A 24,425-nucleotide genomic window follows, 5' to 3' on the forward strand; every position below is an offset into this window, starting at 1 on the left:
TTATTTGTTTCTCGTGTATTGAGTTTGAGAAGTTCTTTGTAGATCTTGGATACCAGTCCTTTATCTGTAGTGTCATTTGCAAATATCTTCTCCCATTCCGTGGGCTGCCTCTTAGTTTTTCTGACTGTTTCCTTGGCTGTGCAGAAATATTTAATCTTGGATGAAGTCCCATAAATTCATTTTATCTTTTGTTTCTCTTGCCTTTGGGGATGTATCATGAAAAAGTTTGCTTTGGTCGATGTCGTAGAGGTTGCTGCCTATGTTCTCCTCTAGAATTTTGATGGATTCCTGTCTCACATCGAGGTCTTTCATCCATTTGGAGTTTATTTTTGTGTATGGTGTGAGATAGTGGTCAAGTTTCATTCTTTTGCATGTAGCTGTCCAATTTTCCCAGCACCATTTATTGAAGAGACTGTCTTTTTCCACGGATGTTTTTCCTGCTTTATCAAAGATTAGTTGCCCAAAAGGCTGAGGGTCCATTTCTGGGCTTCTCTATTCTGTTCGATTGGTCTATGTGTCTGTTTTTGTGCCAGTACCATGTCTGTCTTTGTGATCACAGCTTTGTAGTACAGCTTCGAAATCGGCATTGTGATGCCCCAGCTTTGTTTTTCCTTTTCAACAGTTCCTTGGAGATTCGGGGTCTTTCTGGTTCCGTACAAATTTAAGGACTATTTGTTCCAGTTCTTTGAAAAATGTCCTCGGTATTTTGATCGGGATAGCATTGAAAGTGTAGATTGCTCTGGGTAGCATGGACATTTTAACTATGTTAATTCTTCCGATCCATGAGCATGGAATATCTTTCCATCTTTTTATGTCTTCCTCAATGTCTTTTAAGAGTGATTTATAGTTTCTAGAATAAAGGTCCTTTACGTCTCTGGTTAAGTTAATTCCAAGGTAACGTATGGTTTTTGGTGCTATTGTAAATGGGATAGATTCCCTAGTTTCTCTTTCTTTGTTCTCGTTATTCGTGTACAGAAATGCAACTGATTTCTGAGCATTGATTTTGTATCCCGCCACGTTACTGAATTGCTCTATAACTTCTAATAGTTTGGGAGTGGCTTCTTTTGGGTTTTCCATGTAGAGTATCATGTCATCTGCGAAGAGAGACATTTTGACTTCTTCTTTGCCGATTTGAATACCTTTGATCCCTTTTTGTTGTCTGATTGCTGTTGCAAGGACTTCTAGTACTATGTTGAATAATAGTGGCAAGAGTGGGCATCCTTGTCGTGTTCCTGATCTTAAGGGAAAGGCTTCCCCCATTGAGAATAATATTTGCAGTAGGCTTTTCATAGATAGCTTTTATGAGATTGAGAAATGTACCTTCTATTCCTACACTCTGAAGGGTTTTAATCAGGAAAGGATGCTGTATTTTGTCAAATGCTTTTTCAGCATCGATTGAGAGGATCATATGGTTCCTGAGTCTTTTCTTGTTGATATGATGTATCACGCTGATTGATTTGTGAATATTGAACCACGCTTGCATCCCAGGTATGAATCCCACTTGATCGTGGTGGATAATTCTTTTAATGAACTGTTGGATTCTATTAGCAAGTATCTTGCTGAGGATTTTGGCGTCCATATTCATTAGGGAAATCGGTCTGTAATTCTCCTTTTTGAGGGGGTCTTTGCCTGGTTTGGGGATCAAGGTAATATTGGCCTCATAGAATGAGTTTGGTAGCTTTCCTTCTGTTTCTATTTTTTGAAATAGCTTTAGGAGAATAGGTATTATTTCTTCTTTGAATGTTTGGTAGAATTCGCCAGGAAAACCGTCCGGGCCTGGAGTTTTGTTATTTGGAAGGTTGTTTATCACTGACTCAATTTCTTCATAATTAATTGGCCTGTTTAAGAAATCCATTTCATCCTGTTTCAATCTTGGTAGTTTATAGGTTTCCAGGAAGGATTCCATCTCTTCCAGATTGCTTTGTTTATTGGCATATAGCTGTTGATAATAGCTTCTAATAATCCTTCCAATTTCATTGGTGTTGGTCGTGACCTCTCCTTTTTCATTCATAAGTTTAATAATCTGGGTCCTTTCTCTTTTCTTTTGGATAAGTCTTGCCAGTGGTCTGTCAATTTTATTGATTCTCTCAAAGAACCAGCTTCTAGTCCTGTTGATCTGCTCTACTGTACTTCTGGTTTCTGCTTGACTGATTTCAGCTCTAATTTTTGATCAACTGCTTCTCTCCATGTGCGTGGATTGGGCTGTCCCTCTGTTGCTGTTCCAGCTTCTTGAGGTGAGAATATAAGAACTGCATTTTAGATTTTTCTATTCTTTTGAGTGAGGCTTGGATGGCTATGTATTTCCCCCTTAGGACTGCCTTTGCAGTATCCCATAGGTTTTGGACTGTTTTATTTTCATTCTCATTGGTCTCCATAAATTGTTTAATTTGATTTTTGATTTCCTGGTTTATCGAGTCATTCCTGAGCAGGATGGTTCTTAGTCTCCAAGTGTTTGAGTTTCTTCCAAATTTTTCCTTGTGGTTGAGTTCCAATTTCAGAGCGTTCTGGTCTGAGAATATGCAGGGGATAATTTCAATCTTTTGGTATCGGCTGAGACCTGTTTTGTGTCCCAGGACATGGTCTATTCTTGAAAATGTTCCATGGGCATTAGAATAGAATGAGTATTCTTTGGTTCTGGGGTGTAGTGTTCTATATATATCTAAGAGGTCCAACTCGTCGAGTATGGCATTCAAAGCCTTTGATTCTTTGCTTAGTTTTTGCCAGGGTGTTCTGTCTATTTCTGAGAGTGGAGTGTTGAGGTCCCCTACTACTAATGTATTTTTATTTATATGTCTCTTTATTCTGGTTAACAGTAGGCTTGTGTATCTTGCTGCTCCCCTGTTGGGGGCATATATATTTATAATTGTCATATCCACTTGTTGAATACTTCCTTTAAGAATAATATAGTGCCCTTCTGCGTCTCTAACTATAGTCTGTAGTTTATTTATTTATTTTTTTTTAAAGATTTTATTTATTTATTTGACAGAGACAGAGACAGCCAGCGAGAGAGGGAACACAAGCAGGGGGAGTGGGAGAGGAAGAAGCAGGCTCATACCGGAGGAGCGTGATGTGGGGCTCGATCCCATAACGCCGGGATCACGCCCTGAGCCGAACGCAGACGCTTAACCGCTGTGCCACCCAGGCGCCCCTAGTCTGTAGTTTAAAATCCAGTTTATCTGATATGAGAATTGCTACCCCAGCTTTCTTTTGAGGTCCATTTGCGTGAAAGATGGTACTCCATCCCCTTACTCTCAGTCTGAATGCATCTTTGGGTTCGAAATGAGTCTCTTGTAGACAGCAAATGGATGGGTCATTTCTTTTTATCCAATCTGCAAGTCTGTGGCGTTTTAAGCAATATTTTAAACCATTAATGTTAAGACTGAGTACTGAGAGATATGCTTTTAATTCTGTCATGTTGTCAGTAAAGTCTTTGTTTGTATTGGCTGTGACTTTCTGTTCTGTATCACTCTTGGGGCCTTTTTACTTCTATAGAACCCCCCGTAATACCTCCTGTAGGGCCGGTTTCGTGGTTACGAAATTGGTTAGTGACTGTCGATTCTGAATTGTCTTTATTTCTCCATCAATTCTGAATAACAGCCTTGCTGGATAAAGGATCCTTGGCTGCATGTTTTTCTCTGAAAGAGCTTTAAAAATGCTCCCCCAACCCTTTCTCTCATTCCAGGTCTGTGTATACAGGTCTGACGTAATCCTGATGCCTTTGCCTTGGTACGTGAGAAATTTGTTTGCCCTGGCTGCTTTCAATACTGTATCCTTGGATCTAATATTTGCGAGTTGCACTATGACGTGACGTGGCGTAGGTTTGCGTGGTTGAGCTTGGGGAGGTCCTCTCTGCCTCTTGGACCGAATGTTTGTTTCCTTGCTGAATTAAGGGAAGTTTTCAGCTGCAATTTGTTCAAATATCTCTTCTAGACCTCTGTTTTTCTCCACCCCTTGGGGGATACTGATGATTCTAACATTGGATCGCTTCGTTGAGTCAGTAATCTCCGTAGAACATGTGGGAGTGGATTTTTAAGACCATCTTCTATTTTCATTTTTTCCTCTATTAACCCATCCTCCAATTCACTAACCCTTTCCTCTGCTTCGGTGACCCTTGCCGTCAGAGCCTCTAGTTTTGCCTGCATTTGGCTCATAGAATTTTTTAATTTCTGTCAAATTCGCTCTCATTTCCACCCTTAGGGATTCTATATTCTCAGTAACATTTTCCTTAATACTTTCTTCAAGTCTACTCATCATCTTGACCATTGTTACTCTGCATTCCATTTCTGATCATTTGGTTACATCCATATCCGTTACTTCTGTGGCAGAGGCCACGACTCACTTTTTTCTTTGCTGGGGGGCTTCTCCTTCTTGTCATTCTGATGAGGAGAGGTTGCGGGGTTGTCCAGAGCCCAAATTATTGACTGGGTCCCAGGCCATGTCCCTTGTTTTATACGGATCTTAGTGATGTGGGCTTCTTCTTTAAAGATTTTATTTATTTACATATCTGAGAGAGGGAGACAGATAGTCCAGCAGAGCAGACAGAAGCAGGGAGTGAGAGAGAGGAAGAAAGCAGGCTCCCAGCGGAAGAGCCGGTGTGGGACTCCTTTCCAGAACGCTGGGATCACGCCCTAAGCCGGAGACAGGTTCTCAATGACTGCGCCACCCAGGCGCCTCGGGTTGTGGGCTTCTTGATTTTTCAGCCTGCCTTCTGTGTTCTGGGGAGGAGGGAGCCTGCCGGCGCATACTCAGGCAACCCTGTTTGGGTAGAGTCTCCTGTCCCCTGCAGGAGGATGGGGATGAACTCTCTGAGCCGGTATTTCCAGGCTTTTGTTCTCTGGCGGCTTTCCCTGGCGGTCGGCTATGCCTCTTCTGAGAGTCAGAGCAGCAGAGGCTGCATTGTCATAGAACAGAGGGATTGCGGCCCGTTCTCCACTGATGTTCTGGCCACTTTAACTCTGTTACTGTTGGTGCTGCTCAACGCTGCAGAGTCCCGGGAATTGCGCACCAACCCGGCGTCCCTGCCCTCACTTCCAGGGCCGGCGCTTCTCTGTCCTTTGTGTTTCTAATGCCGCCAGCCACCGGCCGCCCCGCGCGCTCCCAGGTCTCCCCGTCTCAGTCTATGCCAGGTGAGCACACCTCAATTCCCGAGTTTCGTGAGAAGCCTGGTTGCGCGCGCACCCGGATCAGGGTCTCAGTCTGCTGTTTCGCGGGTGCTGACCCCGAGTCAGCCCGCTCCCCTGTGCAGGTGGCCCGCCAGCTGCCCCCGCGCGAGTTCCGGGAGCTCCCGGTCTCAGTCTGGATCCTGTGAGCACACCGGGATTCCGGTGTTCAGGTAGATGCCTGGTGGCACGCGTTCACGGCTCACCGGTCTCAGTCTGCTCTCTTGCGGGTGCCCTCTGTGAGTCCGCCCGCTCCCCCGTGCAGGTGGCTGCCGCTTCCCAGCGCCCGAACGCGGCGGCTCCCTCCCCCTTCCGTTTATCTTCCGATATCTGTGCACGGTTTACAGCTCCCCTCTTGGTACCTCAATACTCAGCGCTGGAGATGTTCATTTGTAGAGATCCAGATGTATCTTCCTGCGTCTCAGGCTGATTCCGGGGTTATTTAGGCTGGTCTGTTACCTATCCAGCTCGACTCAGGGGACCGGCTGAAAAAGAGGTCCCCTACTCCTCCGCCATCTTAACTCCCCCCAGCACTTTCTAAATTTTCTATGTGTTAACTCAACCGTACATCTATTAAGAAATCCCAGTTAAGTTCCTCAAGCTGAATAAGTACAATGACATTTGCATGGAGTTGTGGTATAAACTCAATCTGGAAGAAAGCAAGAACTATTCCATATCTATGCTGGGTTTTTTTTTTTAATTAATGATTTTTTATTATATTATGTTAGTCACCATACAGTATATCCCCGGTTTTCGATGTAAGGCTCGATGATTCATTAGTTGTGTAAAACACCCAGTGCACCATGCAATATGTGCCCTCCTTACTACCCATCACGGGCCTATCCCATTCCCCCACCCCCCTCCCCTCCGTAGCCCTCAGTTTGTTTCTCATAGTCCATAGTCTCTCATGTTTCATTCCCCCTTCTGATTACCCCCCCTTTCTTTATCCCTTTCTTCCCCTACCGACCTTCCTAGTTCTTATGTTCCATAGATGAGAGAAATCATATGATAGTTGTCTTTCTCTGCTTGACTTATTTCACTTAGCATTATCTCCTCTAGTGCCGTCCATGTTGTAGCAAATGTTGAGAACTCGTTCTGATAGCTGAGTAATATTCCATTGTATATATGGACCACAACTTCTTAATCCAGTCATCTGTTGCAGGGCATCTCGGCTCCTTCCACGATTTAACTATTGTGGACATTGCTGCTATGAACATTGGGGTGCATATGGCCCTTCTCTTCACTACGTCTGTATCTTTGGGGTAAACACCCAGTAGTGCAATGGCTGGATCATAGGGTAGCTCAATTTGTAACTTTTTAAGGGACCTCCACACTGTTTTCCAGAGTGGCTGTACCAACTTGCATTCCCACCAACAATGTAGGAGGGATCCCCTTTCTCCACATCCTCTCCAACAATTGTTGTTTCTTGCCTTGTCTATTTTTGCCATTTTAACTGGCGTAAGGTGGTATCTCAGTGTGGTTTTGATTTGAATTTCCCTGATGGCTAATGATTTTGAACATTTTTTCATGTGTCTGTTAGCCATTTGTATGTCTTCATTGGAAAAGTGTCTGTTCATATCTTCTGCCCATTTTTGATTAGTTTATTAGTTTCTCCTGTATTGAGTTTGAGAAGTTCTTTGTAGATCTTGGATACCAGCCCTTTATCTGTAGTGTCATTTGCAAATATATTCTACCATTCCGTGGGCTTCCTCTTAGTTTTTCTGACTGTTTCCTTGGCTGTGCAGGAGCTTTTTATCATGATGAAGTCCCATAAGTTCATTTTATCTTTTGTTTCTCTTGCCTTTGGGGATGTATCATGAAAAAGGTTGCTTTGGCCGATGTCATAGAGGTTGCTGCCTATGTTCTCCTCTAGAATTTTGATGGATTCCTATCTCACATCGAGGTCTTTCATCCATTTGGAGTTTATTTTTGTGTATGGTGTGAGAGAGTGGTCAAGTTTCATTCTTTTGCATGTAGCTGTCCAATTTTCCCAGCACCATTTATTGAAGAGACTGTCTTTTTTCCACCGGATGTTTTTTCCTGCTTTATCAAATATTAGTTGCCCAAAGAGCCGAGGGTCCATTTCTGGGTTCTCTATTCTTTTTTTTTTTTAATGATTTTTTATTATATTATGTTAGTCACCATACAGTACATCCCCGTGGGTTCTCTATTCTGTTCCATTGGTCTATGTGTCTGTTTTTGTGCCAGTACCATGCTGTCTTTGTGATCACAGCTTTGTAGTACAGTTCGAAATCCGGCATTGTGATGCCCCCAGCTTTGTTTTTCCTTTTCAACAGTTCCTTGGAAATTCGGGGCCCTTTCTGTTTCCATACAAATTTAAGGACGATTTGCTCCTGTTCTTTGAAAAATGTCCTCAGTATTTTGATCGGGATAGCATTGAAAGTGTAGATTGCTCTGGGTAGCATGGACATTTTAACTATGTTAGTTCTTCCGATCCATGAGCATGGAATATCTTTCCATCTTTTTATGTCTTCCTCAATGTCTTTCAAGAGTGATTTATAGTTACTAGAATAAAGGTCCTTTACGTCTCTGGTTAAGTTAATTCCAAGGTAACGTATGGTTTTTGGTGCTATTGTAAATGGGATGGATTCCCTAATTTCTCTTTCTTCAGTCTCGTTTTTCGTGTATAGAACTGCAACTGATTTCTGAGTATTGATTTTGTATCCTGCCACATTACTGAATTGCTCTATAACTTCTAATAGTTTGGGAGTGGATTCTTTTGGGTATTCCATATAGAGTATCATGTCATCGGCAAAGAGAGACATTTTGATGTCTTCTCCACCGATTTGGGTACCTTTGATCCCTTTTTGTTGTCTGATTGCTGTTGCAAGGACTTCTAGTACTATGTTGAATAATAGTGGCGAGAGTGGGTATCCTTGTCGTGTTCCTGATCTTAAGGGAAAGGCTTCCAGCTTTTCCCCATTGAGAATAATATTTGCAGTAGGCTTTTCATAGATGGCTTTTATGAGATTGAGGAATGTACCCTCTATTCCTACACTCTGAATGGTTTTAATCAGGAAAGGATGCTGTATTTTGTCAAATGCTTTTTCTGCATCAGTTGAGAGGATCATATGGTTCTTGAGTCTTTTCTTGTTGATATGATGTATCATGCTGATCGATTTGCGAATGTTGAACCACGCTTGCGTCCCACGTATGAATCCCACTTGGTCATGATGGATAATCCTTTTAATGTACTGTTGGATTCTATTAGCAAGGATCTTGTTGAGGATTTTGGCGTCCATATTCATTAGGGAAATCGGTCTGTAATTCTCCTTTTTGATTGGGTCTTTGCCTGGTTTGGGGATCAAGGTAATATTGGCCTCATAGAATGAGTTTGGTAGCTCTCCTTCTGTTTCTATTTTTTGAAATTGCTTTAGAAGAATAGGTATTATTTCTTCTTTGAATGTTTCGTAGAATTCCCCAGGAAAACCATCTGGAGCTAGAGTTTTGTTATTTGGAAGGTTGTTTGTCACTGACTCAATCTCTTCATAATTAATTGGCCTGTTTAAGAAATCAATCTCTTCCTGTTTCAGTCTTGGTAGTTTATAGGTTTCCAGGAAGTCCTCCATTTCTTCCAGATTGCTTAGTTTTTTGGCATATAGCTGTTGATAATAGTTTCTAATAATCCGTCCAATTTCATTGGTGTTGGTCATGACCTCTCCTTTTTCATTCATAATTTTAATAATTTGGGTCCTTTCTCTTTTCTTTGGATAAGTCTTGCCAGTGGTCTGTCAATTTTATTGATTCTCTCAAAGAACCAGCTTCTAGTCCTGTTGATTTGCTCTATTGTGCTTTTGGTTTCTAATTCATTGATTTCTGCTCTCATCTTGGTCATCTGCTGCCTTGTGAGTGGATTAGGCCTGTCCCTCTGTTGCTGTTTCACGTTTTTAGGGTGAGAATATAAAAACGGCATTTTAGATTTTTCTATTCTTTTGAGTGAGGCTTGGATGACTATGTATTTCCCCCTTAGGACTGCCTTTGCAGTAACCTATAGGTTTTGGACCGTTGTGTTTTCATTCTTGTTGGTCTTCATAAATTGTTTAATTTGATTTTTGATTTCCTGGTTTATCGAGTCATTCCTGAGCAGGATGGTTCTTAGTCTCCAAGTGTTTGAGTTTCTTCCAAATTTTTCCTTGTGGTTGAGTTCCACTTTCAGAGCTTTGTGGTCTGAGAATATGCAGGGGATAATTTCAATCTTTTGGTATCGGTTGAGACCTGTTTTGTGTCCCAGAACATGGTCTATTCTTGATAATGTTCCATAGGCATTAGAACAGAATGACTATTCTTTGGTTCTGGGGTGTAGTGTTCTGTATATTTCTATGAGGTCAAACTCGTCGAGTATGGCATTCAAAGCCTTTGATTCTTTGCTTAGTCTTTGCCAGGGTGTTCTGTCTATTTCTGAGAGTGGAGTGTTGAGGTCCCCTACTATTAATGTATTTTTATTTATATGTCTCTTTATTCTGGTTAAGAGTTGGCTTGCGTATCTTGCTGCTCCCCTGTTGGGGGCATATATATTTATAATTGTCATATCCACTTGTTGAATACTTCCCTTAAGAATAATATAGTGCCCTTCTGCATCTCTAACTATAGTCTCTAATTTAAAATCCAATCTATCTGATATGAGAATTGCTACCACAGCTTTCTTTTGAGGTCCATTTGTGTGAAAGAAGGTACTACATCCCCTTAATCTCAGTCTGAATGCATCTTTGGGTTTGAAATGAGTCTCTTGTAGACAGCAAATGGATGGGTCATTTCTTCTTATCCAATCTGCAAGTCTGTGGCGTTTATGGGAGCATTTAAACCATTTACATTGGCACTAAGAACTGAGAGATAGAATTTTAATGATGCCATGTTGCCAGTAAAGTCTTTGTTTGTATCGGTCGTGACTTTCTGTTCTCTATCACTCTTGGGGCCTTTTTACCTTTATAGAACCCCCCTTAATATCTCCTGTAGGGCTGGTTTTCGTGGTTACGAAATTGGACCATGACCGAGCGATTCTGGAAGGTCTTTATTTCTCCATCCAATTCTGAATGACAGCCTTGCTGGATAAAGGATTCTTGGCTGTCTTGTTTTTCTCTGAAAGAGCTTTAAAAATGTCCCCCCCTTTCTCTCATTCCAGGTCTGTGTAGACAAGTCTGACATAATTCTGATGCCTTTGCCTGTGCACGTGAGAAATTTCTTTGCCTGGCCGCTTTCAATACTGTATCCTTGGATCTCATATTTGCGAGGATTGCACTATGACGTGACGTGGCATGGTTTGTCATGGTTGAGCGTGGGAGGGTCCTCTGTGCCTCTTGGACACGAATGTTTGTTCCCCTCACTAGATTAGGGAAGTTTCAGCTACAATTTGTTGAAATATCTCTTCGTGACCTCTGTTTTTCTCCACCCCCTCGTGGATGCCGATGATTCTAACATTGGATCATGTCATTGAGTCAGTAATCTCCCGTAACCTACATTTGTGGGCTTGGATTTTTTTAAGGGAAGTTTCTATTTTGTTTTTTTCCTCTATTAACCCATCCTCCAATTCACTAAGCCGTTCCTCTGCTTCTGTGACCCTGGCCATTATAGCCTCTAGTTTTGCCTGCATTTGGCTCATAGAATTTTTAATTTCTGTCAGATTCGCTCTCATTTTTGTCCTTAGGGATTCTATATTCTCAGTAACCGTTTCATTAATACTTTTTTCAATTCTACTCATCATTTTGACCATTGTTACTCTGAATTCCATTTCTGATAATTTGGTTACATCTATATCCATTATTTCTGTGGCAGAGGCCACAGACTCACTGTCTTTTCTTTGCTGGGGGAGGGGGCTTCTTCTTCTTGTCATTCTGATGAGGAGAGGTTGCGGGGTTATCCAGAGCCGAAAAATTATTGACTGGGTCCCAGACCGTGCCCCTTGTTTTATAGGGATCTTAGGGATGTGGGCTTCTTCTTTAAAGATTTTATTTATTTATTTATGTGGCAGCCAACCAGTGAGAGAGGGAACACAAGCAGGGGACTGGGAGAGGAAGAGGCAGGCTCCCAGCAGAGGAGCTGGATGAGGAACTCCTTTCTGTAACGCCGGGATCACACCCCCCAAGCCAAAGACCGGTGCTCAATGAATGCGCCACCCAGGCGCTCTGGGTTGTGAGCTTCTTGATTTTTCAGCCTGCCTTCTGTGTTCTGGGGGAGGGGCCTGCCGTGCAGATACTCAGGCAACCCTGTTTGGGTAGAGTCTCTGTGTCCCCTGCAAGGGGGGATGGGGATGGGCACGCTGTGAGCCGGTACTTCCAGGCTTTTGTTCTCTGGCGGCTTTCCCTGGCGGTCTGCTGTGCCTCTTCTGAGAGTCAGAGCAGTAGTGGCCGAATTTCAGCCTCTGTCACAGAACAGAGGAATCGTGGACCGTTCTCCACCGATGTTCTGACCACTTTAACTCCGTTTCTGTTGGTGCTGCTCAACCCTGCAGCGTCCCGGGATGTGCGCCCCACACCCGGTGTCCCAGCCCTCACTTCCAGGGCCGGCGTGTCTCTGTCCTTTGTGTTTCTAATGCCGCCAGCCGCCAGTCGCCCCCGTGCGCTCTTGGAGCTCCTGGTCTCAGTCTATTTCAGATGAGTAGCCCGGGATTCCGGAGTTCCCTGAGAAGCCTGGTGGCACGCACTCCCGGCTCACGGTCTCAGTCTGTTCTGTCGCAGGTGTCATCCACGAGTCCGCCCACTCCCCCGTGCAGGTGGCTACCGCTTCCCGGCGCCTGAACGCAGCGGCTCCCTCCCCCTTCCGTTTATCTTCCGATATCTGTGCACGGTTTCACGGCTCCCCGCTTCATACCTCAATACTCAGCACTGGAGATGTTCATTTGTAGAGATCCAGATGCATCTTCCTGCATCTCAGGCTGGTTCCGTGGTTGTTTAGGCTGGTCTGGTACCTATCCAGCTCGACTCAGGGGACCGGCTGAAAAAGGTGTCTCCTACTCCTCCACCATCTTAACTTCCCTAATTTATTCCATATCTATGGTTTTTGATCACTGGACTAGCACTCTACTTCTAAAGCACATGTTTTTAGGGGAAACATTTACAGTTATCTTTAAGAAAGGGGGAAGGTTGTTGATACTTACAACTATATCTCCCACTGCTTTATCATACCATTATTAGTACCTCACATTCCTTAGTTCATTGCACTGGTAAATAAGGGCGTCTTCTCACTATGACTGACACTGATAAAGTTGTCCATCTACAGACTGACTCAAGCTGGAATTATTGCCCTAGATGTGATAATTGTGCAACCCATTCAGAAGTGTCATTGCAAAAATGTGTAGCCAGTTGATATGTGTTTGTGGACTTTGTCATCATGTGTTCGTTCAGTCCTTACAAGCCTACTTCTCACCATGAAGCTGTGACAGGAAGGTACTATGCAAGACAGCATTGAAATTCTTTTTATTTATCCATGTGCAGACACCAGGTAGACCTCTAATACCTCAGATTTGGGGGGAGGGTGAGTAATTCAATATCTTAAATTCACAGAGCCATCAGGAAAGGGGCATTCTAGAGCTGTGCTTTACATATATCTCTAGTTTTAATATATATATATATACACACACACACACACACACATATATTTAACAATTTTATTTATTTATTTGGCACACAGAGAGAGAAAAAGAAAGAAAGAAGCAGAAGGAGAGGCAGAAGCAGACTCCTCGCTGAGCAGGGATCCCAATGCAGGACTTGATCCCAGGACCCTGGGATCATGACCTGAGCTGAAGGCAAACGCTTAACCAACTGAGCCAGCCAGATGCCCCTTTCAGTCGTATATATTATGTTACCTCTTCTTCCATCTTAACTCACATTGAACCATTCCAGTCTGGCTTGGGAAATGGGCTGTGTAATAGGGTGAATTTTGCACCCCCTTGCCCAAATTCATATTTTAAGGCCCTAACTCCTAATGTGATGATATTTGGAGATGGGGCCTGTAGGAGATAATATGGGTTAGACAAGGTCATGAAGGTGAGGTCCTCATGATAGGATTAGTGTCATTATATGAAGAGGAGGAGACATCAGAGATCAGTCTCTACCATGTAAGGACACAGTATGAAGGTGGCCATCTGCAAGCCTGGAAGAAAGTTCTCACCAGGAGCTGAATTGCCTGGCACCTTGATCTTGAGCTTCTAGCCTCTAAAATTATGAGAAATAAATTTCTGTTGTTTAAGTCATCGAGTCTATGGTATTTTGTTATGGTAACCCAAGCAGACTATTATAGGTTGTGACCTTGGCAATGAGCCTTAAGCAATTCTCCTTCGTGGTCAGCACCTATCTCTCTTCCAGGATATATGTCTGTCCTTGGTCTTATCCTGTTTCAAAGAGCCAATTTATTTAAATCCACACTAACTGTTATAACTCTTTGCCAAGTTCACTTGATTCCCATTGTTGGAAGTACTGGGAAAGGGAGTTTCGGTGTGTTAAAGTCTTCTTTCCCCTCAATTGTAAGCTATTTCTTGATTTCTATGGAAAGAACCCAGTTGTATTCAATTTCTGTCTTCACAGCAGAGAAGGGCTTTAGTCCCATGAGAATCTAAGCACTGCCGTTTATCTTTAGATGTCCAGATTATTCATTCTATGATGCCCAAAAGTTTAAGATGATGAATTTTGTGTGACCACACTTCAATCCTTGGGAATAAGGCCTTCCAGATCCTTCTGCAGAAAACAGAGCATTTCTACTGGGTGTTGTATAGAGGTGGGGGCATTCACTTATTTTGGGACACAATCTGTGGCTTAGTAATATCAACTTCTTGGAGAAACAAACTCAGAAGTACTTGGCAACAGGCCAAGTGAGCCTCCTGTATTTATATTAACAGACTGTGAAGGAGCTCTTGGGGAGGAGTCCAAGATCAACAGGCAGTATCACAGTCTCAGCCTGAGGAGGATCTTCATGGGCCTTGGACTTGTAGATCCATCTCAATAGATTTTGGCTATGGTCTCAGAAAATCTACATGAAACTGATGGGAGCATATTCAATCAACTCTTAGGAATGCCACTGCCTCTAGCCTTCCTACAAATATTATTAGCAACAAGTAGGTGAAGGGGACTGAGGTCTACATAGATAGTATTTCAAAGAACTAGAAAGGTTCTTATTTCCCCATGATATTCTGAAGCCACTGGAAAATCTCGTTAAGGATCACTTTGCCCTTCGATAAGATCTTTGTAATTTCCTCCAGTGACCTCTAGCAGGTCATTGTATTTGGTCTGTTAATTGTAAAGCAAATTGTTTAAAATGATAAGTTGCAAATTGGTGGGTATGCAAAGCTAATGAGTGTAAATGATTGTTAGAAAAGATTTCGTTGAATTGATACATTAACTGCTTATATTGGGATTTCTGATTAAAATATTTCCTTATTGTCTAGTGGTTGAAATAACCGAAAAAAAAAACCCAATCATAAAATAAGAAATAATTGTTTAAAGTAGTTTACATTGCTTGTTGAAGTACATTCAAAATGTTTAAGAGTGCTTGGCTCCCTTTGGAGCTGAACTGTAGTTTCATTCCCTAAATAATAATAGTTAATGCCCTAGGACTAAACTCTAGACTGTACAGCCTAAACTCCTAGAACTCAAATTTTAATGTGCCTATGAATCATCTGGGGGGTCTTATTAAAAATGCAGATTTCTGATTAAGTAGGTCTGGAGTAGGATCTGAGGTTCTGCATTTCTTTTCTTTTTGTTTTTTTAATGTTTTTTTTATTAAATTATATTGGTCACCATACAGTACATCCCTGGTTTCTGATGCAAAGTTCGATGATTCATTAGTTGCGTATAACACCCAGTGCACCATGCAATACGTGCCCTTCTTACTACCCATCACCAGCCTATCCCATTCCCCCACCCCCTCCCCTATGTAGTCCATNNGTCATCTGTTGAAGGGCATCTCGGCTCCTTCCACGATTTAGCTATTGTGGACATTGCTGCTATGAACATTGGGGTGCATATGGCCCTTCTCTTCACTACGTCTGTATCTTTGGGGTAAATACCCAGTAGTGCAATGGCTGGATCATAGGGTAGCTCAATTTTTAACTTTTTAAGGGACCTCCACACTGTTTTCCAGAGTGGCTGTACCAACTTGCATTCCCACCAACAATGTAGGAGGGATCCCCTTTCTCCACATCCTCTCCAACAATTGTTGTTTCTTGCCTTGTCTATTTTTGCCATTCTAACTGGCGTAAGGTGGTATCTCAGTGTGGTTTTGATTTGAATTTCCTTGATGGCTAATGATTTTGAACATTTTTTCATGTGTCTGTTAGCCATTTGTATGTCTTCATTGGAAAAGTGTCTGTTCATATCTTCTGCCCATTTTTTGATTTGTTTATTTGTTTCTCGTGTATTGAGTTTGAGAAGTTCTTTGTAGATCTTGGATACCAGTCTTTTATCTGTAGTGTCATTTGCAAATATCTTCTCCCATTCCGTGGGCTGCCTCTTAGTTTTTCTGACTGTTTCCTTGGCTGTGCAGAAACTTTTAATCTTGATGAAGTCCCATAAATTCATTTTATCTTTTGTTTCTCTTGCCTTTGGGGATGTGTCATGAAAAAGGTTGCTTTGGCCGATGTCGTAGAGGTTGCTGCCTATGTTCTCCTCTAGGATTTTGATGGATTCCTGTCTCACATCGAGGTCTTTCATCCATTTGGAGTTTATCTTTGTGTATGGTGTGAGAGAGTGGTCAAGTTTCATTCTTTTGCATGTAGCTGTCCAATTTTCCCAGCACCATTTATTGAAGAGATTGTCTTTTTTCCACTGGATGTTTTTTCCTGCTTTATCAAAGATTAGTTGCCCAAAGAGCCGAGGGTCCATTTCTGGGTTCTCTATTCTGTTCCATTGGTCTATGTGTCTGTTTTTGTGCCAGTACCATGCTGTCTTTGTGATCACAGCTTTGTAGTACAGCTCGAAATCCGGCATTGTGATGCCCCCAGCTTTGTTTTTCCTTTTCAACAGTTCCTTGGCGATTCGGGGCCTTTTCTGGTTCCATACAAATTTAAGGAATCTTTGCTCCAGTTCCTTTAAAAATGTCATTGGTATTTTGATCAGGATAGCATTAAAGTGTAGATTACTCTGGGTAGCATGGACTTTTTAACTATGTTAATTCTTCCGATCCATGGGCATGGAATATTTTTCCATCTTTTTGTGTCTTCTTCAATGTCTTTTAAGAGTGATTTGTAGCTTCTAGAATATAGATACTTTACTTCTCTGGTTAAGTTAATTCAGAGATAACGTATGGTTTTTGGTGCTATTGTAAATGGGATGGATTCCCTAATTTCTCTTTCTTCAGTCTCATTGTTTGTGTATAGAAATGCAACTGATTTCTGAGCATTGATTTTGTATCCCGCCACATTACTGAATTGCTCTATAACTTCTAGTTGGGAGTGGATTCTTTAGGGTTTTCCATATAGAGTATCATGTCATCTCCGAAGAGAGACAGTTTGACTTCTTCTTTACTGATTTGGATACCTTTTATCCCTTTTTGTTGTCTGATTGCTGTTCCAAGGACTTCTAGTACTATGTTGAATAATAGTGGCGAGTGTGGGCATCCTTGTCGTGTTCCTGATCTTAAGGGAAAGGCTTCCAGCTTTTCCCCATTGAGAATGATATTTGCTGTAGGCTTTTCATATTTGGTTTTTTTGAGATTGAGGCATGTACCCTGTATCCCTACACTCTGACGGGTTTTAATCAGGGAAGGATGCTGTATTTTGTCAAATTTTTTTCTGCATCTATTGAGAGAATCATATGATTTTTGGCTTTTTCCTTCTGGATAAAATCTAAGACACTGATCGATTTGTGAATGTTGAACCACGCTTGCATGCCAGGTATGAATCCCACTTGGTTATGATGGATAATCCTTTAAATGTACTGTTGGATTCTATTAGCCAAGATCTTGTTGAGGATTTTGGCATCCATATTCATTAGGGAAATCAGTCTGTAATTCTCCTTTTTATGGGGTCTTTGCCTGGTTCGGGGATCACGTTCAAACGGGCCTTATAAAATGAGATTCGTAGTTTTCCTTCTGTTTCTGTATTTTGAAACAGCTTCAGGAAAATGGGTATTATTTCTTCTTTGAATGTTTGGTACAATTCCCTGGGGAATCCTTCAGGCCCTGGACTGTTGTTTTTCGGAAGTTTTTGATTGCTCTTTCAATCTCTTCATAATTAATCAGTCTGTTTAAATAATCTATTTCTTTATGTTTCAGTCTTGGTAATTTATAGGTTTTCAGGAAGGCATCCATTTCTTCCAGGTTTTTTAATTTATTGGAATAAGGCTATTGATAAAAGTTTCTAATGACCCTTCCTCTTTCATTGGTGATGGTCGTGACCTCTCACCTTTCATTCATAATTTTATTAATTTGGGTCCTTTCTCTACTCTTTTGAATAAGCCTTGACAGTGTCTTATCAATCTTATTTATTCTTTCAAAGAACCAGCTTCTAGGTCTGTTGATCTGCTCTACTGTGCTCCTGGTTTCTAATTCATTGATCTCTGCTCTAATCTTGATCAACTGCTTTCTCATGCATGGATTAGGCCTGTTCCTCTGTTTCTGTTCCAGCTCCTTCAGGTGAGAATATAAAAACTGCATTTTAGATCTTTCTATTCTTTTGAGTGAGGCTGGATGGCTATGTATTTTCCCCATAGGACTGCCTTTGTAGTGTCCCATAGGTTTTGGACCTTTGTGTTTTCATTATCCTTGATTTCCATAAATCATTTAAATTGATTTTTAATTCCCAGGTTTACACAATCATTCCTGAGCAGGATAGTTCTTAGTTTCCAAGTGTTTGGGTTTCTTCCAATGTTTTGCTTGTGATTGAGCCCCAGTTTCAAAGCATTGTTGTCTGAGAATATGCAGGGAAAATTCTCAGTCTTTTAGTATCATTTGAGCCCTGTTTTGTGACCCAGTATATGGTCTATTCTGGAGAAAGTTGCATGTGCATTCGAAAAGAATGAGTATTCTGTCCTTCTGGGGTGTAGTGTTTTGTCTATATCTATGAGGTCCAAATGGTCAAGTATATCATTGAAAGCTCTTGTTTTTTTGTTTATTTTCTGCTTAGGTGATCTGTCTATTGCTGAACATGGATTGCTGAGGTCCCCTATTATTAATTTATAATTATGTATATGTCTCCTTATTCTGGTTAAGAGTTGGTTTGTGTATCGTGCTGCTCCCCTGTTGGAGGCGTAGATATTTATAATTTTCATATCCACTTGTTGGATACATTCTTAAGAGTAATATAGTGTCCTCCTGTTTCTCTGACTACAGTCTCTAGCTTAATATCTAACCTGTCTGATATGAGATATGCTGCTCCAGCTTTCTTTTTAGGTCCATTGGCATGAAAAATTGTTTTCCATTCCTTCACTTCCAGTCTGGATGTATCTTTAGGTTCAAAATGAGTCTCTGGTAGACTGCAAATGGACGGGTCATGACTTCTTATCCAAAATGCAGCTCTATGGTGTTTTATGAGACCATTTAGGCCATTCACATTGAGAGTGGTTATTGAGAGATATGATTTTAATGATGTCATGTTGCCTGTGTGGTCTTTGTTTCTATAGATTGTAAATTTCTGTTCAGTATGCCTCTTGGGGCCTTTTTTCTTTTATAGAACCACCCTTAATATTTCCAGTAAGAATGGTTTGGTGTTTAAGAATTCCTTCAGTTTTTTCCAATCCTGTAAGGTCCTTATCTCTCCATCAATTCTGAATGAAAGCCTTGCTGGATAAAGGATCCTTTTCTGCATGTTATTTTTGGATAGAACTTTAAAAATAGGTGGCCAGAAGAACGGGCCTAATCCACACAGGAGAAAGCAGTTCATCAAGATTAGAGCAGAGATCAATTAATTAGAAACCATGAGCACAGTAGAGCAGATCAACAGAGCTAGAAGCTGGTTTTTTGGAAGAATAAATAAAATATATAAGCCACTGGTAAGACTTATGCAAAAGAATAGAGAAAGGACCCATATTAATAAAATCATGAATGCAAATGGAAAGGTCACAACCAACACCAATGAAATAGGAAGGATTATTAGAAATTTTAATAACACCTTTAGGCCAAGAAATTAAGCAACCTGGGAGAGATGGATGCCTTCCTGGAAACCTATAAACTACCAAGACTGAAACAGGAAAAAATTGATTTTTTAAACAGACCAATTAATTATGAAGAGATTGAAAAAGTGATTAAAAACCCTCCAAAAAACAAAACTCCAGGGCCTGATGGATTCCCTGGGGAATTGTAACAAACATTCAAAGAAGAAATAATACCTATTCTCCTGAAGCTGTTTCAAAAAATAGAAGGAAAACTACCAAAATCATTCTATGAGGCCAATATTACCTTGATCCCCAAACCAGGCAAAGACCCGATCAAAAAGGAGAATTACAGACCGATGTCCCTGACGATTATGGACGCCAAAATTCTCAACAAGATCCTAGCTAATAGGATCCAGGAGTACATTAAAAGGATTATCAATCATGACCAAGTGGGATTCATACCTGGGATGCAAGCATGGTTCAACATTCTCAAATCTATCGAGTGATAGATTATATCAACAAGAAAAAGCCAAGAAACATGTAATCCTCTCAATAGATGCAGAAAAAGCATTTGACAAAATACAGCATCCTTTCCTGATTAAAATTCTTCAGAGTATATGGATAGAGGGTACATTCCTTAATCTCATAAAAACCAAATATGAAAATCCTACAGCAAATATCATTCTCAATGCAGAAAAGCTGGAAGCCTTTCCCTAAAGATCAGGAATACGACAGGGATGCCCACTCTCACCATTATTATTCAACATAGTACTAGAAGTCCTTGGAACAGCAATCAGACAACAAAAAGGGAAAAAAGACATCAAATTGGCAAAGAAGAAGTCAAACTGTCTCTCTTCGCAGATGACAAGTACTCTATATGGAAAACTCAAAACAATTCACCCCCAAACTTCTAGAAGTTATAGAGCAATTCAGTAATGTGGCAGGATACAAAATCAATGCTCAGAAATCAGTTGCATTTCTGTACACAAACAATGAGACTAAAGAAAGAGAAATTAAGTAATCCATTCCATTTACAATAGCACCAAAAATCATATGTTATCTCGGAATTCACTTAACCAGAGACGTAAATGATCAATATTCTAGAAACTACAAACCACTCTTGAAAGACATTGAAGAAGACATAAAAAGATGGAAAAATATTCCATGCTCATGGATCAGAAGAATAAACATAGGTAAAAAGTCCATGCTACCCAGAGCAATCTACACTTTCAATGCTATTCCAATCAAAATAACAATGACATTTTTTCAAAGAAGTATAACAAACAGACCTTAAATTTGTGTGGAACCAGAAAAGGCCCTGAATCGCCAGGGAATTGTTGAAAAGGAAAAACAAAGCTGGGGGCATCACAATGCCGGATTTCATGTTGTACTACAAAACTGTGATCACAAAGACAGCATAGTACTGGCACAAAAAAAGACACATAGACCAATGGAACAGAATAGAAAACCCAGAAATGGACCCTCAGCTCTTTGGGCAACTACTCTTTGATAAAGCAGGAAAAAACATCCAGTGCAAAAAAGACAGTCCCTTCAATAAATGGTGCTGGGAATATTGGTCAACTACATACAAAAGAATGAAACTTGACCACTCTCTCACACCATACACAGTGATAAATTCTAATGGATGAAAGACCTCGAAGTGATATAGGAATGCATCAAAATTCTAGAGGAGAGCATAGGCAGCAACCTCTACGACATCGGCCATAGCAACCTTTTTCATGACACATCTCCAAGGCAAGAGAAACAAAAGATAAAATGAACTGTGGGACTTCATCAAGATCAAAACTTCTGCACAGCCAAGGAAACAGTCAAAAAAATGAAGTGGCAGCCCACGGAATGGGAGAAGATATTTGCAAATGACACTACAGATAAAAGACTGGTATCCAAGATCTAAAAAGAACTTCTCAAGCTCAATACCCATGACAGAAATAAATCATAAAATGGGCAGAAGATATGAACAGACACTTTTCCAATGAAGACATACAAATGGCTAACAGACACATGAAAAAATGTTCAAAATCATTAGCCATCAGGAAAATTCAAATCAAAACCACACTGAGATACCACCTTACGCCAGTTAGAATGGCAAAAATAGACAAGGCAAGAGACAACAATTGTTGGAGAGGATGTGGAGAAAGGGGATCCCTCCTACATTGTTGGTGGGAATGCAAGTTGGTACAGCCACTCTGGAAACTGTGTGGAGGTCCCTCAAAAGGTTAAAAATTGAGCTACCCTATGATCCATCCATTGCACTACTTCGTATTTACCCAAAGATACAGACGTAGTGAAGAGAAGGGCCATATGCACTCCAATGTTCATAGCAGCATTGTCCACAATAGCTAATTTGTGGAAGGAGCAAAGATGCCCTTCAATAGACGACTGGATGAAGAAGATGTGGTCCGTTTATACAATAGAATTTGGAAGAAATTTAAAATGATATGAATGAAATGCAATCATTTTCTCTGAAGTGTCTACAGCAAACACTATTCTCAACGGGGAAAAGCTGGAAGTCTTTCCTTAAGATCAGAAACACGAGAAGGATGCCCACTCTCACCACTATTATTCAACATAGTACTAGAAGTCCTGGCAACAGCAATCAGACAACAAAAAGGGATAAAAGGTATCCAAATCGGCAAAAAGGAAGACCAACTTTCTCTCTTCTGAGATGACATGATACTCTATATGGAAAACCCTAAAGAATCCACTCCCAAACCATTAGAAGTTATAGAGCAATTCATTAATATGGCAGGATACAAAATCAATGCTCAGAAATCAGTTGCATTTCTATACACGAACAATGAGACTGAAGAAAAAGAAATTAGGGAATCCATCCCATTTACAATAGCACCAAAACCCATACGTTACCTTGGAATTAACCAGAGACGTAAAGGATCTATATTCTAGAAACTACAAATCACTCTCGAAAGACATTGAGGAAGACATAAAAAGATGGAAAGATATACCAAGATCGTGGATCAGAAGAATTAACATAGTTAAAATGTCCATGCTACCCAGAGCAATCTATACTTTCAATGCTATCCCGATCAAAATACCGATGACATTTTTCTAGGAACTGGAACAAATAGTTCTTAAATTTGAATGGAACCAGAAAGGCCCTGAGTCTCCAAGGAACTGTTGAAAAGGAAAAACAAAGCTGGGGGCATCACAATTCCGGATTTCGAGCTGTACTACCAAGCTGTGATCACAAAGACACCATGGTACTAGCACAAAAACAGACACACAGACAAATGGAGCAGGATAGAGAACCCAGAAATGGACCCTCGGCTCTTTTGGCAACTAATTTTTGACAAAGCAGGAAAAAACATCCATTGGAAAAAAGACAGTCTCTTCAATAAATGGTGCTGGGAAAATTGGACAGCTACATGCAAAAGAATGTAACTTTACCCCTCTCTCACACCATACACAAAGATAAACTCCAAATGGATGAAAGACCTCGATGTGAGACAGGAATCCATCTAAATCCTAGATGAGAACATAGGCAACAACTCCTGCGACATCATCCAAAGCAACCTTTTAATGACACATCCCCAAAGGCAAGAGAATCGAAAGATAAAATGAACATGTGGGACTACATCAAGATAAAAAGCTTCTGCACAGCCAAGGAAACAGTCAAAAAAACTAAGAGGCAGCCCACGGAATAGGAGAATATATTTGCAAATGATACTACAGATAAAAGACTGATATCCAAGATCTACAAAGAACTTCTCAAACTCAATACATGAGAAACAAATAAACAAATCATAAAATGGGCAGAAGATATGAACAGACACTTTTCCAATGAAGACATACAAATGGCTAACAGACACATGAAAAAATGTTCAAAATCATTAGCCATCAGGAAAATTCAAATCAAAACCACACTAGGATACTACCTTACGCCACTTAGAATGGTAAAAATCAACAAGGCAGGAAACAGCAATTGCTGGAGAGGATGTGGAGAAAGGGGATCCCTTCTACATTGTTGGTGGGAATGCAAGTTGGTACAGCCACTCTGGAAAACGGTGTGGAGGTCCCTTAAAAAGTTAAAAATTGAGCTACCCTATGACCCAGCCATTGCAATACTGGGTAATTTACTCCAAGGATACAGACGTAGTGAAGAGAAGGGCCATATGCACCCCAATGTTCATAGTAGCATTGTCCACAATAGCTAAATCGTGGAAGGAGCCGAGATGCCCTTCAACAGATGACTGGATTAAGAAGCTGTGGTCCATATACACAATGGACAGTTATCAGAAAGAACGAGTTCTCAACATTTGCTGCAACATGGACGGCACTGGAGGAGATAATGCTAAGTGAAATAAGTCAAGCAGAGAAAGAGAAGTATCATATGATTTCTCTCATCTATGGAACATAAGAACTAGGAAGATCGGTAGGAGTAGGACTGGAAGAATGAAGGGGGGGTAAACAGAAGGGGGAAGGAAGCATGAGAGACTATGGACTCTAGGAAACAACCTGAGGGCTTCAGAGGGGAGGGGGTGGGGGATTGGGATAGGCTGGTGAGGGGTATTAAGGAGGGCACATATTGCATGGGGCAGTGGGTGTTATACGCAAGTAACAAATCATGGAATATTACATCAAAAACTAGGGATGTACTCTGTGGTGACTAACATAACATAATAAAAATTTATTATAAATAAAACAAAAGAACCCTCCCCCAGTAGACCTGAACATCAACTCACTCAAATTTTACTGTTCAAGGAGGCCTACAATGCTTCAGATATAGAGGAAAATAGTATTTAGCACCCTTTGTACTTTTATTCTTTATTTTTGTTATTATTTTTCATTTAAAATGTTTTTCAATTCTTTTATAGTATTATTTCTTATTTTGTGTATATGTATTTATACACTTTATACATATACATATTGTACATATTATTTTATTGTATATTTTTATTTCATTGTAATTTATATTTTTTTTTCTTTCTTAATTTTATATCTAGATTATTTTATAATGCAGTTGAAAACACACCCAGGATCTAGTTTTTGTTGTTGTTATTGCTGTTGATTTTTTTTTTTTTTCATTCTTTCTTCTTTTCTATTCCGGAGAAAATGATGAGCTGGAGAAATTCTCCCCTGAAGAAAGGACAGGTGGTAGTTCTCACAGCCAGGGATTTAATCAATACAGACACAAGTAGAATGTCTGAATGAGAATTTAAACAAAAATTATAAGGATACTAGCGGAGCTTGA

Source organism: Ursus maritimus, assembly GCF_017311325.1.
Source record: "Ursus maritimus isolate PB19 chromosome X unlocalized genomic scaffold, ASM1731132v1 scaffold_X1, whole genome shotgun sequence".
Classification (NCBI taxonomy): Eukaryota; Metazoa; Chordata; class Mammalia; order Carnivora; family Ursidae; genus Ursus; species Ursus maritimus.